The following is a 17,756-nucleotide window of genomic DNA, read 5'->3' as shown; positions in this document are numbered from 1 at the left end:
ATTAATACAGAAAGGAGTTGAAAGGCAGTGTTAGGAAATTGACACATTTTAATATTTGCTAAAGTGGAAAAGCATGAATGTGGCACAAACATCAAATGGTAATTGTTCGTATACAGAGTATATCCTAGTCCCTAAAATCGATTTTATTCTGTTTTGTTTTGTTTTGTTTTTTTAAGTTTTGGTTTTTTTGAACATCCAGTGAGTGGAATAGTTGCTCTCCACTTGGACACTGGAAGTTCATCTAGAACACATCAGATTTGTGTCTGAAAACAGTTGTTGTATTTCTTTTGTGTACTTCAGTGGTCTTTAGTGAACCTGCAAGAATGCACCTTTTTATTTAAAGAATGAGTTCAGAGAATTGTGTCTGTTTCAAGTTGTCCCTAGCCATCTTTTTGGAAAGCATGAATGGATTTCAAGGGCTCTTAAATGAAGGTTAAATAAAGAACATAAAAGAGGATATTGAGAGACTTCAGGATATTTTTCTATGTTAATTGTGCGTTTCTCTCACGAAAACTGTTGTTTATTGCCAGGTGCCCTGTTAACCTTCTGAACAAGAATGCTTGGCATCAGCTCAGGCCTGGTTGGATTGTGGATGCTTGACCCATGTTTCACATAGTCTGAGTAGAACCAAAGGTGGAGGGGGCAATTAATAGGAGCATAGGATGTTTTAAAACAATTTATTATTTTTAAAGAGTTGGCAGTATTATTTGGTCAGGTGGGGAGGATTTTTAAAAGAAACGCATGTCCTGGTAAATGACTTGCGTAAAAGATGAAGCACTGTTAGAATCAGAGAAATGAATGCCAGGTCTGTGGAAAAGGAAGCTGGAACTAACATCCCTGCTTAATAGGTTTGGACTTTGGGAGTCGCCTTAAAGTTCGCAAAGGGAGCTTAAAAGCTGTTGAATAATTGGGGCTTGATGGAAATTCATGGTATAAGCAGTAAGACACTAAAGGCTCGTGAGTACTCTTTGCATTGTTTGAAGTTTTCAAAGGCTGTGACACTCAGATAAGAAGTTCAAAAACAATAATTTTTATTTGTGCTCCTTTCAAGAATTTAAAATGCTAGTACGAGACTGAGGGAACATGGAGAGTCTGACCTCCTAAGGGGGAGGAAGGAATTATGCCACCTTTTGCTTCCTTTTACCCCACTGAGACTAAATGCCGAAATGGAACAAATGAAAGGATTTGGGGGTTTTTGTTGTTGTTTTTTGTTTGTTTGTTTGTTTGTTTTTAATCCCTAAATGTCAAAAGTGGCCACATCTCCCAGAGAAATAATGTACCTGATTAATTGTGTAATTTCTCAGGATAGCAGTAATTCTCAGCCTTACAAACATGTAATGTACTAATTTGGTCGCAGAGTTAACTGAAAACAGTTTAATGAGCTGCTGTGTTGTGTGTATGTGCAGCGTTACATAGAGCAGATGCCAGGAGAAATGGAAATAACACGCCAGTGACACTTGGAATAACAGTGTTTATACTTCATTGACTCTGGGTTGTCAGCATGCTATTCTCTGTGTTTCCTTTAGTAACTTATTAAGGCGACTGAACTCCAGTGTGATGATGTCTAAGTGTCATTTGTTGTAAATTACACAAGCACGCACACACCAAACGCGCTTAGTCAATCTTCGGGGAAAAAAATATATAATACTTTCTCATACGGACGACCAAAATGTTACCCAGGAGACATGCACACAGAGCGAAAGGTGAATCTCGGACCAAGGTGCATGCTGGAAGAGCCAGATTTTGGCCTTTCGTCAGAAGAAATACTGTTTCTACAGATTTTCCCACTCATCTGTTCTTGCTCTATTTTAACAGAATGGTCATGTAACTCTTGGTTTGAAAGTTGTCATACAGCCTCACAGCAGGCTTATATTATCTACAGAGTTCTTTATGAGGAAATATAAATCACCACAAATGAGACTTTTCACAGCCAGAGATATGTAGAAATTTGTGTCAGTGCTTTGCTGGCTTGCTAAAAAATATCTCTAGGCTCCAAAGTGCTCTCAGAGCTCATTCCCCCCCCCCCCCCCCCCCCGCTCCCTATCCTTTTGGGAAGCAATTCTCAAAACTTGAGATTTATGGTTCAGAGAGCTGATAGTGGCTATAAAGTTTTCTATTTTCTCTTTTCTTTAATATTAATGCAGGGAACGAGGCATTATCATTCATTATTTTAGTTCATGAGTATCCTGTGGGCTTGAAACACAGTTTCTTGGGGATATGGCTTACCTCTGTTTAACAGGGGAAATGTGTGGACTTCGGCAACAGGCTTCCTTTACCATCGAATATTTTTAGGCAGTTGGTAGAAAATTCATATTAGGAACAGAACTTCAGTATATATGCCATATCCAGGTTTGGTTTTAAAATTTAAAGCTTTACAAAATATTACTTCATTCTGAGCCCCAGAAGTGAAATATCACAAATTGGAGAATAGCCAGCCAGTGTATTATTGTTAGAAATTGAAATACTATCTTCTCATTGTACTATTTTCAGAGACGTACAGTATTTCCAGCTAGTTTGATCTACAGTAAGGTTAGCTAAGTTTTAGTTTATAGTTAGCAGTCCCTTTTCTACCCCAGATCTTTAAAACCAAATCATGTCTCTGAGTCATTAATAGAGAATATACACTGTTTTTAATTTAAACTTGCCCAGTTTTTATTAGCTCCAATGTCTAATTTCTAATGTGAATTTGCTTTTTCTAATTTTTTTTTACAAAAATTTTTTCAAGTTAATTTTTGCCTTAAGTACATTATCACAGGCTCTGACTAAATCTGAATGGTTGCTGTTTCCCTGTGTGTTTTAACAGTTTCAGTGGGCCCTCAACTTTGAATTTAGAACTTCTTGCTTTATTTTCAACCTAAGTTTTAAAGAACAAATCTAAACAAGGAGCGTAAAATTGAAGCCAAAAATGTGAATAGGCAGTTTATTTTTAACTTTTAATAGATCGCTTAAAGGTCTTGCTTATATTTTGGGCAGTTGATTCCATTTCGAGACCATATAATGAATATTGCAATGAATTCAATGAAGTTTAGTCCAGAGCAATTATTATTGTAGAAGCAGCCTTTTGCTAAAGGCTTACTCATACCTTGACTGACAGGTAGGAGTTCTGATAATCATAATTACAGTGATTTAGCATTTATTGCGAGCTTACTATGTGCCAGGCACTAGACTTGTTTTCCCTTGTTGTATCCTCATCCGTAAGATGTAGGTACTGTTATTATCCCCATTGTATAGATGAGGAAACAGGCTGAGCGAGGTTAAGTAACTTGCCTGAGATCCTGTTTAGTAATAGAGTCAGGGTTCAGACCCTCTTAGACTCCCAAGTCTCAGCTCTTTATTCACTTAATTCATAATACATATTTTAAAAGAAGTTAAAAGGAGACTGAGTTCAAGCATCCTAGCAAGTCTTTACATAAGTCCTACCGACATGAAGGCAAACCCAGTTCTAAAAATGGCTCATGTGACCTATAGAGGGATGTTTTCATGTCAGCATACATACTAGGGCCCTATGTGTTTTCAAAACAAAGTAGAGCACTATCGAGTGGCTTGTGGGGTCAGAACATGAATACAGAATCAACTGTGTCATTCACCCTCCCTACTTCAGTTGTGATGAAAACATGTAATGATTAGCAAGACTATTGAAAGTGTATGTCTCTTTGGTACTCTGAGTCATTTTTCAGAGGCTTAAATCTGATTAACAGAATCAATAGCACAGCGTAGGCATTGGTGGATATCTTGCAAAGCCTTGTGACCAACTGTGTCAACATCTCCGCTTGTTAATATGACGTGTTGGGGGCTGCTTTACCTTGGTTGTAAGCGGCACAGCAGCAGCGAATTACTGTGTCCATTATTACTACCAGTTGTGCTTGATGCTGTTATTTTAAAATCCACCAGTTTTTCACAAATTTGGAGTTTTAGAACACATTTTTGCACATCCAAGAAAAAGGAGTAGAGATTCTACGAGGAGAAGGGCTGCCTGGAGAATTAATAACATCTTTAGAACGAAGTTCAGAAATGGTGGCACCCGTGGGCAGCTCCAGGGTTTCAAACGGCAAGGGTGTGGCACCGGTTCATGGGGGCACTTGCCAGGGATGGGGAGACCACCCAGCAGCGCACCAGAGAACGAGCCTCACGTGGACTTCCTCTCTCACCTGCCTCTCCTCTGCTGATAAGGAAATCAGAACAGCCAGACTCCTGGCATCAATGAAAAGACAAGTCCGACTGGAACGGGAAGTATTTGAAAAATACCACTGGATAGATTGGGCCAGATCAGGGAGGGCCATTACTTCTGTTCGGAGGAATTTAGAACTTATCTGGAAGGCAATAGGGAGTAGCATGTTTTTGAAGGGGAAACTCATTTGGGCCTTATCATATAAATACATTGAAATAATTTACCTTAGGGCTAGATGCTGGCCGGTTATATAATCATAGCTATCAGAGAGTGGCCACTTATCCATCCCCACACATTTATAGATCTTGTCTTATCCATACTTTATCCCAACTGTGTGTTAGGCACTGTTACAGTTCTCGTTTTACCGGTGAGGAAACTGAAGCACAGAAAGGTCAAATAACTTGTCGGAAACCACATGGCTCGTGAGTGGTGGAGCCCAGAGTTGAGTTGAGCCAAAGGGATTCTGACTCCACTGTTCATGCTTTTAGCTCTTTTCCATATATGACAAGTGATATTCGGAAGCTCATTCCATAAAAAGTACCAGTACTTGAGGAGAAATTGTTCTAAATATTAATACCCTTTACTTGAATTTCTGTTGTTTCTATATTGTTTTCTGTGTCCATTCAGCTTCTCTGCCATAGGTGCAGAGTTTTAATTTTTTTTTTTTTGCATCAGCTTTTATGATGTTTTTATTAAGTAGAATTGCTACATAAATAACATTTTCTGGGTTATTTAATCAAATAACAGAATTTCTGACCTTTTGATAGGATGTGTTTACCATTTTAGAAGATTTATTGCAGCTGTTTTCTTGAAATATTTATATTCAAAAACGCTATATAAAACCATTCATTAAACTCTACGTGGGCTGTTGGTACATGTTCATCATTAAATTTGTGGCTACAGAACAATCTACAATGGTCATAGAAGGACACACCTCAGTATTATTATTTTCTCATTAGCCAACCCATCAGTACTTACTGAACTGTGTGTAGCCATCAGGCCAGTGTTGCAGACAACCTAATGTGACAATAGAAAATACTCAATGTGGGGCACCTGGGTGGCTCAGTCCATTGGGCATCTGACTTAGACTCAGGTCATGATCTAGCATCTCGTGGGTTCAAGCCCCGCGTCGGGCTCTGTGCTGACAGCTGGGAACCTGGAACCTGCTTCTGATTCTGTGTCTCCCTCTCTCTCTGCCCATCCCCCACTAGTGCTCTGTCTCTCTGTCTCTCTCAAAAATAAATAAACGTTGAAAAAAATTAAAAAAAAAAAAAAAAGAAAGAAAGCACTCAATGTAATCTTGCTCCTCCAAGAGCTCACAGTTGAATGTGAGAAAAACATACCCATGAAAATGACAGCAAAGAGAAACAAAGTAAATTCCAAGATTGACACTGTCCACAAAAAAGAGAGGACAGCTTCAGGGGGAAGACCTCGTGACATGCTGACTTGAGGAGCAAGGTGAAATTCAGGTCTCAGGGCTTAAGACACTATCCTGACTTTAGTGACAGACAGGACTAAAAATACAGCTTCTTGGAATCCACTTCCAGAAAGTCCGATTCATTAAATTTTATGAGATTGCTATATGGATCTTCATTTTTAACAAGCTCTCCAGCAGTTTCTCCTGCAGGTGATATTCATTCCACACTCTGGGAACACTGGCTTAAAAGGTGGGAGGAGATGGGTCTGAATTCAAGACAAGAAAGAAGCAGGGACTGGAAGATTTGGGTAAATGGAACTGCAGCATTGGTGTGGAGAAGAGACAGTCTTTGTTATGTGAGGGTGCGTACAACCCAGGGAGCTCTGATGACAGAGAGACCAAGCTAGTCTAAGAATAAAGACTCAGATAGACCAAGATTCTGGGAGGCAGCTCATTCAGTTGTCATACAAATACTTCCTTCTGCTCCACTAAACAAACTATCTCATTTGCTTCATCTATAAATAAGATTTTCTTTTACCCTACTGATGCAAACAAGAACCAGGTGACTCTTTGGGGTTTTTGTATTTCTCATACAATTTTTTTTTTAATTTCTGTATACAATTTTCATTATAAAATGAATTCCTTTTAGTGGTAAATGGTGTAAGTGGGGTAAGAATCAGAAAGCCACATACAAATAGAGAAGAAGCGGGCATGATATCAAGCAGTAAGAAATACCCATTTTGGATCAACAGTTCAGAAGGAAAATGTGTGCTTGGGGAGAAAGGACAGAATAGTGAGTAGTTCCTGTAATATTCTAATTACATAATACAGGGTTTTGGTTTTGGAAGGTACGTTGAAGAAGTGGGGGCTGCCTATTGTCCATGACCTTTCGTGCTTGTCAGTTTATGTTTTCTTCTCCCTGATGTTTAGTTGGAGTCTGATGAAAAAAGGAGTATATCTAAATGAAGCCGTGATTCGGTTATGATTAAAGGTCAACAGTGATGTATATTTAATCACTATTTACTACTTATATATTGGGTTAGACAGCAGTCATGTTTTTAACTGTATAATATGTCCTGATTCCTAGAAAATAAGACCATTATTTGATATGTTCCTTTTTAAATATTAGTAAGTATAGAAAAGTAGATGAGACAAGAATGAGGAGAATTGGGTCTTAACTCCATTACTTTCTAGGTGTGTTAATTTGGGCAGGGGGCTTCAACCCATACCTCAAGCTTCCCATTTATAAATGAGTTAGAGTGCTAGTTTAATAAATGGTATTCTTAATATTGATATTTGAAAGGCAATTAGTTACTTTCCTAGTTTCTGTCAAAATTAATGGTAGCTTCCATGACAAATTTTTATGGGTACTTTGAATTATACATTTGCATGTGTCAAAAATAGTTCCTATCATCAACTAGTTTGAAATACACTGGTGGTCAGAAATAGCTTACTGTCATTTACTCACAAGGGCATTTTTCACAGTCTCTTTGCAGAATCAAATATGATCAAAATATATTGTCAGCTCACTGTGGTTTATGTAGAATGTTCTACAGTGGTGAAGATGCAGAAATACCAGTCTACCACTTAGAGAACCATTCTGTGGGTCACATCCAAGACCACAGTGGTCAGTTGATTTCATACAAATATTTTCCAGGGCTAACTGGAAAGTAGCATTGCCGTTGACAGGTTTTCTGCACCTGTTTTTTTGCGCAATGGAGTCTCGTACCTGAGAAACATGGAAAAATGTTCCTTTCCTAAATTGAAAAACTCAGCTGTAGTCTAAATGAAATGGGATAAATTATCTTTTTCACAATTATCCATTAAAGGGAGAATTAGAATTAATATTAATCACAGATGTTTCATCAAGTTTTATTATCAACCAGATTGACTGCCAAAGTGCTTTCTGGAAGACATTTTCTCTCCCTCCCCCACCTGCTACTGAGAACAAACTGTTATTATGGGTCCTTAGATAAAGATTAATGGTTTTGGCAATTCATTTGAGGAAATCTGTATTTTACTGTACACTCCAGTTCAAGGCATTTCTGAAAAGCGAGGCTTGTCATTTCCCTGATAGAATTTACACAATGAAGACACGAGACAGTAGGATTCTTTCTAGCATCAGAAACTGATTAATTAATACACAGCCCGAGATTAATATCGCCAAACCCATATACGTATATTTAATTGTGGCACCTTGTTTATAGATAAAATACGCAAAATGCCTATTTAATCCAGCTATTTTAGCAGCTGTATTTTACCCATCACACTTAAGTTACTTTAATATTACTTGCAATTTCTATATCCTGTCTTTCTGGGAGAATTCATTACCAACTGTGTGACCCTTATATAATTATGAATACTCGGTGATGCTTCCTCCATTTGCAAAGTACACCACAGATGAGGACTATATATTCATTAAGGTTCTCAACTTGTAAACAGTATTTATCAGTTTCTAGCTAAATTAAGCAAAAACGGAGGAACTTTCTCCCTAGTAAAGAGATTGATGTGTTTAACTGAAGACCTCAGGATGAACAGTAACCAAGGCAATGCTGCAGATCCAGAACCTAGAAACAAGTGGATAATGAGAATGACCTTGTCCAGACCCAGCCATTCTACTTTCTCATCTCTAACATGTCTCCCTTCCTTGTGTCACTGTACTTGGGATTCCAGTTCCTGGCAGAAGGAATTTGGTTGGCACAGGTAGCTATCCTTTGGAAAGAATAAAGAGCACCTTGATTGACAAGCCCGCCAAGACTGCATGAAATCAGGAAAGGGGAGCTCTTCGAAGTTTTCTTGGTGATGGTTTGGTTTTGAGCCTAAGGAAGATGGGCATTGATGCTGAATAGGCAGAAACAACCACTGACCAAAACAAAGGTATCTTTCATTGTTGAACAGTAGTGGAGAATGTGTAGAATTGTTCAAAACAAATAGAAAACCTATGTAGCAAATCCTTTATGTGCAACTACAGCAGAGCATCAATTTAACATTTATATTTCCAGTTTGTTGTACAGTAATATTTTACCTTTGTTTAGTACTTTTGCACGCTTTCCCATGTTCCAACGAATTAAAGAAAGTGACTCATTTTTCAGTTAGGATTTCTCTCACATTCCTTTGCTTTTCTTTATTTTAATGGAAAAAAGCAAAAACTCCAGACAAATAATGGAAAATACCCTATGTGCTGATTTACAGCTTCCTTTCATTGACATCAGCAGGATTTAAGAAACGCGAGGTGGAATGGGTTAAGTACCATTATGGCTCTGTCCAACTCTAGTCAGATATGGGATCAGTCAGGTAACTGAGTCTGCTTTCAAAATGAAGGAGTTGGGGCGCCTGGGTGGCTCAGTCGGTTGGGCGTCCGACTTCAGCTCAGGTCATGATCTCACGGTCCGTGAGTTCGAGCCCCACGTCAGGCTGTGTGCTGACAGCTCAGAGCCTGGAGCCTGCTTCGGATTCTGTGTGTGTGTGTGTGCGTGTCTCTCTCTCTCTGCCCCTCCCCTGCTCATGCTCTGTCTCTCTCTGTCTCAAAAATAAATAAACGTTAAAAAAATAAAATAAAATAAAATAAAATAAAAAAAAAAGGAAGGAGTTGATCTAGATTGGCGGTCCCAAGGATCAAGAAATTTAAGATGTTCTAATATCTGATATCAAATTTGTGTTTGGGAAATTCTGGGTTGAAGTCAATTCTTTTCCCCTTCTTTGGAAGGGAAGGTAAGACTTCTTGGGGTGTTAAATGCCCCCATGCATTGCAACTCTCCACAGGGAGAGATATCTTTTGCTCACCAAACTTATTAGACTTAGGAACCTCTCTTTCACTGGAACATCTGGAGGGACCTGGTTTCCATGGAAGGAGGTTAGATTATTTATAAAACCCCACTCAGCTTTAAAACATACTAAGTATATGCTTCTCCTAGTCATGACATGTGGAATCTATTTTAATACCTTTCATCATCCAGCCCTTTCTATGTACTTAGTGTATCAGACTTTCTGTATAGTTGAATCCACATCCTTGCATCTAATCCTCCATTGAGGTGAGCAACAAATACAGACCAGTTGTCTCTTCCTTCAAGGATTCATGTATTTGTGGTGAAATACGCCACCTTAATTCCTCTGGCTATTCTTAGGAAAGCTGTTTGAAATTTTGAAAATAAATTTTGTCACTTTTCTGAAGTCTTATTTTAAATATAGATCCCAAACATTACGACAACACTTGATCAGATCTGGTAAAGAAGTAGACCTGTGTGACACAAGTTCAGTTTGCAGCTTAGGTGGGTTTTGTTTTTTCCTGAGATAAACCTGTGCTTAGTCTCTGCTATTCTGTTCTTCATTGATTGCCTTGAACTCGATCCCACTTTAAAGTACCATTTCACTAGCTGTCTTCAAGAGCTAGTTACTCCATCCAAATAATTTACTCATAAACCTAGTCTGAGATCTATCTCGAGTCCCTTGATGAAAATTAAGTAACACCCGGAAAGTGACTAAGCCGGGGGCTAGAGGAAGGAAAGCATTCCCTAATATGCCTTCAAAGTTGGTGCTGAGCATTGTTAGTCTAACTTTTTGTAACGCATCATTAGGCAGTTTTGCACTTCCCAGTACTATGTCGTCATCTTTTCATGTGGTATCTTATTGTTCTGCAAAAGGCGTCATGCCATCTACATGGCTGCTCCACTACGTTGTCCCCTGTGCAACCTCATGAGTCCTTCTGCTCCCCCACAGACTTGTGTGGAAAGTGCTTCAAATCATTAACTTCTGTTTGCCGGGCCCAAAGCGTAACCAAAGCCTTGATATCTTTGGAAGCTACTCTAGGATGTAGCTACATGGGAGCTTCCTATACCTATAACCCAAAAACAAAAAGTGAAACATAGTCCCTACCTCCATTGGTTTAGTTCCTAGAGTGAACATAGCATAGGTATTCAATACATGCTTTTTAATTTCCTCCTGTCTGGTACTCCCTTCAGATTAGCAAGTGTATCCAGATTGCCAAAAGGCCCTAATTGAATCTGCCCTTTCAGGCTTTTAACGTCTTTGTGCCTAAGTTTGATGTAGAATTTAGCACATTGGACTAGGTCCTTGAGTTTACAATTGATGGAACCACCCCATCCCCTAACAAACTCCTTGCTTCTTTTTTCAGAACAATGATGACAATTTCAAATTTTGTACCTTAGTCTCTAAAATGTAATGTCCTGAGGGCAGGGACTGTGTATCTCTTCTTTCTTATTGTAAACAAAGTGTGAAAGAAGGAAGGGAAGGGGAGAATAGGTGAAGGATTGAACTATCTACCTCTGCGAGAATCCAAGGATTCCAGTGGAGACCACAAGGCTTTGACAGGGAGGATTCCTGCTTTATGGCATTTTTGATCTATGCATATTTAAAGAAAATGACAAGGCAGACGATGCTAAGTATTTTTAAGATTCTGCTTTCTATTCTAGAGGAACTTTTCAACTGAAATGGGGTAGAAAGAAATAATTGGTGTTGATTTTATCCCCTTGAGGAAATCTGAACAGGTCTGTATCATTTTAAACAAGCATGACGTACGAAAATTAGGATTTTACAAAAGATAAATTGCAGAGTGATCATTCCATTTACAGAAGAGGAATTCTTTTCAATAGGCCTAGAGCATTTTTAAATGATCTGACTTCTAAAAATCCGGTTTACGTTTACTTTTCAGAATCAAATTGGTCGCAAGGGGCAAAAGTAGTTGGAAATGTTGAAAAGATAGCTGTAGCTGAGTGGGAAGAACATTTCTCTGGGAGTGCAATGAAATTCTCAATGCCTGAGAACTGAGATAAAACTTTATAAACCTCTTCCTTACTAATATGGTGGCGAGGTGGGGTGCTGGGGGTGTGTGTTGTATTGCTGAGGGCGGGTTGTGACAATAGCTCTGGCCTTGACTGGAGTTGTACATGTAAAAAACAGTACTACACTGTACAGAGAATAGGGGCTGGTAGCTACTTATGAGAAATAACAGTTCTATAACTTCATTAGTTTTTCAAATTAGTATCACAGACAGCTCCCACTTTTCACCACTGTGCTTTCTGGAAATAGAATCATAAAGCAGAGAGTTGTAAAGTGCCTCCCATTTTCCTCCAGGAGTAATATCTTAATTGAGGCTGTGTCTCTGACCATATATTTGAGAAAAAATAAATCATAACTATGACCGACCCAATGTCAGAGGCAAAGATGCAGTGGCCATAACCTTCCACAGTTATTTAAAATAGTAAAATTATACTCTTTTCTATAAAAGGGATATAAACGTATTATACACATTGATTTTACATGCTCTCTAAAGAATATGTTCAGCAAATAAAAAGTTCAACTAAACTATTTCATAAATTTTAGCAGAACTAGCTATACTATAAATTCATTAAATATTTAATTCCTAATAATTTGGTTCTTTGTATTTAAGAGGAGCTTTGGGGATGATTTCTTTGCCCTAGTTCTGTCCAAGGTAGTTTGAGTGAACACTTTCCTTGTGATGAATGTCTCTGGGCCACAGCAGCCTATTCAACATCCTTTTCCCAAGTACAGTAAACTTTGCTTGGGTTACTTGAGCCCTCTGAAATGCTAAAGTTCAGGTTTCTAAACCTGTGAAATGAGAAGACTGAACTAGGTTGTCCCCCAGGTTCACAACCATGAGTTTTGTGATTCAGTGATTTAAGCTGGAGGTCGGTGTAAGGATGCAAGAGTGCTTGATGTTTAGCTATTGACAGATGGTGATGAGACGTGTCTCCAGGTCCGAGTTACCCGCTCATGCATTTCCAGGCGAATCGAGGCTGCTGCTCAGCATTACTCCAAATAAAGGCCACCGACAAAAACCTGACCTCCTTCTCGGACTTAATGCTTGGCTGATATTTTGCTGTCATCTGCCTTTACCCTTCACAAGAATGCCTTGAAAACAAGCACCGGGTTATTAGTAGAAGCTTTTTCAAAAGTACTTTAAAATCATTTTGCTTTATACAAATATGTTTTAGTGCATCTTAATTGAATGTGGGGGGAAAAACCACTCTATCTTGAAAAATAAGCCACTTATTCACATTTATAGCAGGCTCAAGGACCTACTTATATTGCAGGAAGCTCACATGCCTACTCCGTTACTGGCTTTTATATTTTACTTTTTCTCCTCCAACCTTGTGATTTTGTACGCATTTATAGTAGATCAGTAAGCAAACAAGCATTTGTGGGGGCGACCTTGTCTTTCATCTGTTTATCCTTTCTTTCCTTCTTTCATTCAACAGATATTATTGAGTGTCACAGTGCTGAACAGATAGTATTTAAGATTCTGTGTACGCAGTAGAGGAAAAAAATAGGCAAAAAAACCCCTTGCTTTAATAGACCCTACACTCTGCTGGGGAGCCAGGGAGTGCAGATGGGGATAAACAGGGAAATAAATAAATATTAAATATGTCAGGTAGTTGACAAATGCTACGATGGAAAAAAAAAAAAACAGGAGAATGGAGAATATAAAAGTGGAGAAATTGCTATTTTATATGTAAGAATATATAAATATATTTAAATATACTTACAGGATTATCCATCTACATAATTATAGTATAGGGCAAGATATCTATGTATAATAGAGAAGTAGGTAGAGGGAGAGAGAGGTAGATCAGGGAAGGTCTTTCTAATAGTTAACACTCTAAGAGGGGCCTAAAAGAAGTGAGGAAACAAGCCATGTGTCTATTTGGCCAAAGGGCTGTCCAGGTAGAGGGAACAGAAAAACAGCAAGGGCTTGGGGAGAGTTTTGTGCCTGCATGGTTGGAGAACTCTGTAACTGTGTGTCAGTGTGTGTGATGGATTGGGAGGCAGGGTCATGGTTGACCACAGTAAGAATCCAGGATTTTCATCAGAGCAACATGGGAGCTGTTGGAGGCTTTTGAGCAGAGGCGTGACATGATCTGACTTAGGTTCTACCAGGATCACTCTGGACTCTGGTCCACATGTCTGGAGTGGAGCAGAATCCTTTATTTCTCCGGCTGGATGGGATCCTCTGGATGTGGTCCATAAAGGGAAGTGCTTTTGAAAAATAGATGGTGTAGGAAATGTTACATATGCTGTTGAGTAGACAGTGGATCAAATACCTACATTGTGAGAGAGAAAAAAAAATAGAAAGATACAAAGTCGTTCTTGGTGGACCTTATCAATGAACTCCTATCCTTATTGAATTTAAGGTAAAAATTAGGGAATCTGCTGCATCTTTTATTTTTCTGAGGCATCAGGAAAGGCCACTGACTCTGTCTATATGTAAATAGGCAGGTGGCTTTGGGCTCAGCAGGCCCCGCCCCCAGACGGAGCCCTCTCAGTTGGGTCTTGGATAAGAGGAGGTTCTGCTTTATATGTTAATGTTGGTTCTTATGCCACCATGTTGTCAGCATGTTCTCCAGGCCAAGACTAAGGCACCACAGGGGTGGGGACAGGCAAGAACTGCCTGAATCCCCAGGGATGCCATGGGGTCAGAGACAACAGTGCCAGGCTGAGAAATCTCTCCTTGCACCAGGGAGCGTGTACTAAGAATGCAGCCAATTTTCCCAGTTTTCTTTTTGGAACATTTGGTTACTATGTTTTGTTTCGTATTTTCTCCTACAGTGGTGCATATGGGTACTTAGCAGCACATCAGTTATAGTAATATAATATGAAAAGGCTTTTTCTTGATATGCACCTGATTAGGAACTATGCATAGGGCATGTCCCTGCAGGCACAACCTCCACTTGGTTTTCTTACCGAAACCTCTTGCAAATGCTTAAGATTACACAGTCAAGTTCTACCAAGTTTTAACCTACTCCCAGATTTTTTTGGAAGGACTTTTAAGAGCTTCTGGGAGATTATGCAACAAATATTTGAAGTAGGGCAGTCATGAAGAAAAGTATGATTTATACTATAAACTGAGGTTGTATAGTTCTGGCATCAGAAAGGCTTGGATTTGAATATCCGTTCTGCCGTACAGTCGTTACGTATGTCCTCAGCTAACTACTGATCCCAGTAAGCCTCAGTTTCCTCGTCTCTAAACTGAAGATAATAATACCTGCCTTGCAGAACTGTTCTGAGGATTAAATTTAATAAACCTGGCACAGTGCCTGGTGTGTAGAAAGAGTAGATAAATGGTAGCTATTATAATAATATTAGTAGTATGCATCCTGAAGTGAAGTTCCCTCCCACCAAGCTCCGTATCAATTAAGAAATAATTTCATGTTTCTAATTTGTATTTGGTCAAGTTAAATAGAGGAAAAGAAACATTATGGAGAAATAATATTCTAGAGTAATTGGTGCCAAAAGAATCCTAAAATAAAAATATAGGTCTTGTTATTAATCCCTTACAACAATCATTTGTAACCATTCTGCGACAGATTTATTGACTACGGCATCCATTTAGAAATGCTAAACTAATGAGGACTTGGCCATTAGTTGTGATAATGGTCTATCATTTTGAGCTTGAACCATGTGTACTTATTTGGACTCTTTTCAAAATAATAAATTATTTCAAACTCATTTCTTTTCTTGAAAATGTCCTTATAATTTAGGTCATGCTTTGGATTATGTGAGTGGTATTCCTATAATCCATCATCCAAAATAAACTGTGATTCTGGGCTATTTTAAGATTGAGAAACTTCAAACATTTTTTTTTTTCAGAAATTGCATAAAGGGGCAACAGAGGCTCTTCAAGCCTCTAATTTATCTTTTTCTGCCTGTGCTTGATTGTTATTCCATATTAAGGTTATTTTCCTTTTAGAGTAGCTCTGCACAAAGAGAATATACTGCTAAATACTATTGCAAGGGAATGTTTACAGATGCAAATGACTTCTATTTAAGGAGCTCGTGATTAAAACTTGAAAGAATGTGGCACTAGAAAGCATGTGAATAACCTTTGAAAAATCTCACAATAGAACTGAATATGGGATATTTATAATCTAGGATTACAGCTATAAGGGTATGTGTGAATATGCATGTTCAATATGTTGCAAAGGACCTCAAACTGAAACTTGTTAATTTTACTTTTCTTTAATTTAGATAAATTAGCTGTTTGATTATTGAGAAACTGTAATGCAGAATGAACTAGAAGGCCAGTGCAGAACACTAGAAGGAACTAGTATTACATTTGCCTGCAACAAGTATGCCAGATGGTTTCCAGAATTCCGTCTTTCTGATAAAGACAAGATATCTTTTTGATAAGTTCTTCACTGGGCCATTTCAATCTTCCATAGTTGCTTTGAGGCTTGAAGTGTATTTCATTATTTCTTTTTCTTTTTTTTTTTTTTTTTATTGCTCACAGAGCAGGCTGCTAATAAAATCAGAAAAAAAGCTGTGATCATTGGCAGACCTATTTTTTCAATCTATTCATACCCAGAGAAGATCTGCCCTTTGGTTTCTTGTCGTAAAGACTGACCTTCTGGGGTCATCCAAGAGATCAGTCCAAGTCGTGTGTCTCATTTTGGTGGAAATCATGTCTTTCACCCTTGGGTGTACTGGGCAGTCCGGCTCCTGCCCTCCGTCTGGGTTCTGGGGAACGGTCTGGCTCAGGCCCTGGCTGTAGAGAAATAATGAACATGTCACGCGCGTCTCGAGTTTTCCAGTCTCTGGCACAGCTGTGGCACTTTCCCCCCCTGCTGCGAGGCACAGCACGCTGGCCATTTGTTGGCAAGTTCATATTTCACACTGCAGGGAATTGAAATGATTGAACAGACAGAAGAAGAGTTTTATTTGCAGTAGCCTACGTATCCCCAGACTCTGATTTGGCATAAAACATCTGCTTCATGATCTGCTTCAAGGCCAGTTCCTTTCCTCCAACAAAGGTTACGACTTCAGGCAAGCTGTGCTTCCACTGGCAGGAGGAAATTTGCCCGAAGACTTGATTGAGTCAGAATCAAAGCATCCTGCCACAGAATTTCTTTTTTCAATTATCTTCGAAGAGGCAGCCAGACTTTAAATGTATCAGTATAATAAATGTAATGAAATAAGGCAGACACTCCTTTCCCTGTGTTGCTGTGGAGGAGAGGTGCACACCCAGTCCTGCATCCTCTCCGAGAAGCCTGTGAGACTCACCTACCTATCTGTCAACACACACATCTTGGCACGAACACATTGTAGGTATGGCCTTTGGATGTGTTTCAGCCCATCGGCATGATAAATAGGCACAAGCACTGGATTTACCTGCCGCATTCACGTCTTTCTGATTATAAAAGCAAATGGGCATGATGCTGAATGTAATTATTACTAGTTTTCATAGGGAGGAAGCATCATATAGCCTTTGTTTTGTGGCATGGTCCTAATTACTAATTATATTTACCCGCATGGTTTTGTTGTGCGTGGTCATATTTTTTGTTCAAGACAGTCCTCGCTAGCCTTACAGACATACACACAAAATTAAATCCTGGCATTTTATTATGCTAGAGCAATTAGATGCCATCCTCGTAATGAGAAACATGACATCTTCATCGTTCTCCTTTATATTTTCATGTTGTTTTAAAGCAGACATTTACCAGAACTGAATACAGTCTTTCTCCTACACACACACACACACACACACACACACACACACACACCTAATTGAATATCTGCATATCTCCAAGGAGTCCTGTGGGTGAAACCATGTATTCATCTTCTTTAGTTCTTAGGCCACTTTGGTTTAAGAGTAAGAACTGTTGCTTTTATGAAGTGCCTTTTTCTATAAAGTCAAAACCTCACAGCAGTGCACAGAAAGCCAATGGTATAAAGGAGCTAAGTAGAGTCTTTAATAGAGAGAGCTGGGTTGTAAGTGTTTTTGTTCCTACGGAGCAGATAGATTTGGCTCCATCTGTTCCATATTCATAACAAAGGAGCGCACTTACAGGAGGGCCAACTTCCCCGGAGCCGCCTGGTAATGATCTTTTCACCAGAATGAAAGCATCTGAACCCAGTGGCTTGGCCCCACGAAAAGCAGCTAGCAGGATTGCCCGTCAGAACCCCGATTTTCTCGTAACTCAGGTAGACATAAATTTTCCCAATATATGGAATGAAAAAAAAATTCAACCGATTTCTCATCTCCCTGCTGCACTGTGTTGTTAGGAAGCTCAAAATGTACGAATATAACCTTCTCCTTCCACAACCACAAAAGATTTGTAATTAGATTGTATGAGGGGAAGTTTGCACTTAAGTATCTGAAGATATCACAGGGGAAGAGGCTATTCTTCAAACTTTTAA

The 17,756-nt window shown here is 39.0% G+C and overlaps 1 protein-coding gene across 2 annotated transcripts in view; it reads left to right on the top strand.

Annotated features, from left to right (window-relative positions):
• The window catches only part of EFNA5 (ephrin A5), a 274,720-nt gene that overhangs the window by 234,232 nt on the left and 22,732 nt on the right, over positions 1-17,756 (top strand). The gene's annotated exons all lie outside the window — the stretch shown is intronic.

This window comes from Leopardus geoffroyi, chromosome A1 (genome assembly GCF_018350155.1).
Source record: "Leopardus geoffroyi isolate Oge1 chromosome A1, O.geoffroyi_Oge1_pat1.0, whole genome shotgun sequence".
Taxonomy (NCBI): Eukaryota; Metazoa; Chordata; class Mammalia; order Carnivora; family Felidae; genus Leopardus; species Leopardus geoffroyi.
The sequence above is the reverse complement of the archived record's forward strand: the minus strand, read 5'-3'. Positions and strand labels throughout refer to the sequence as shown.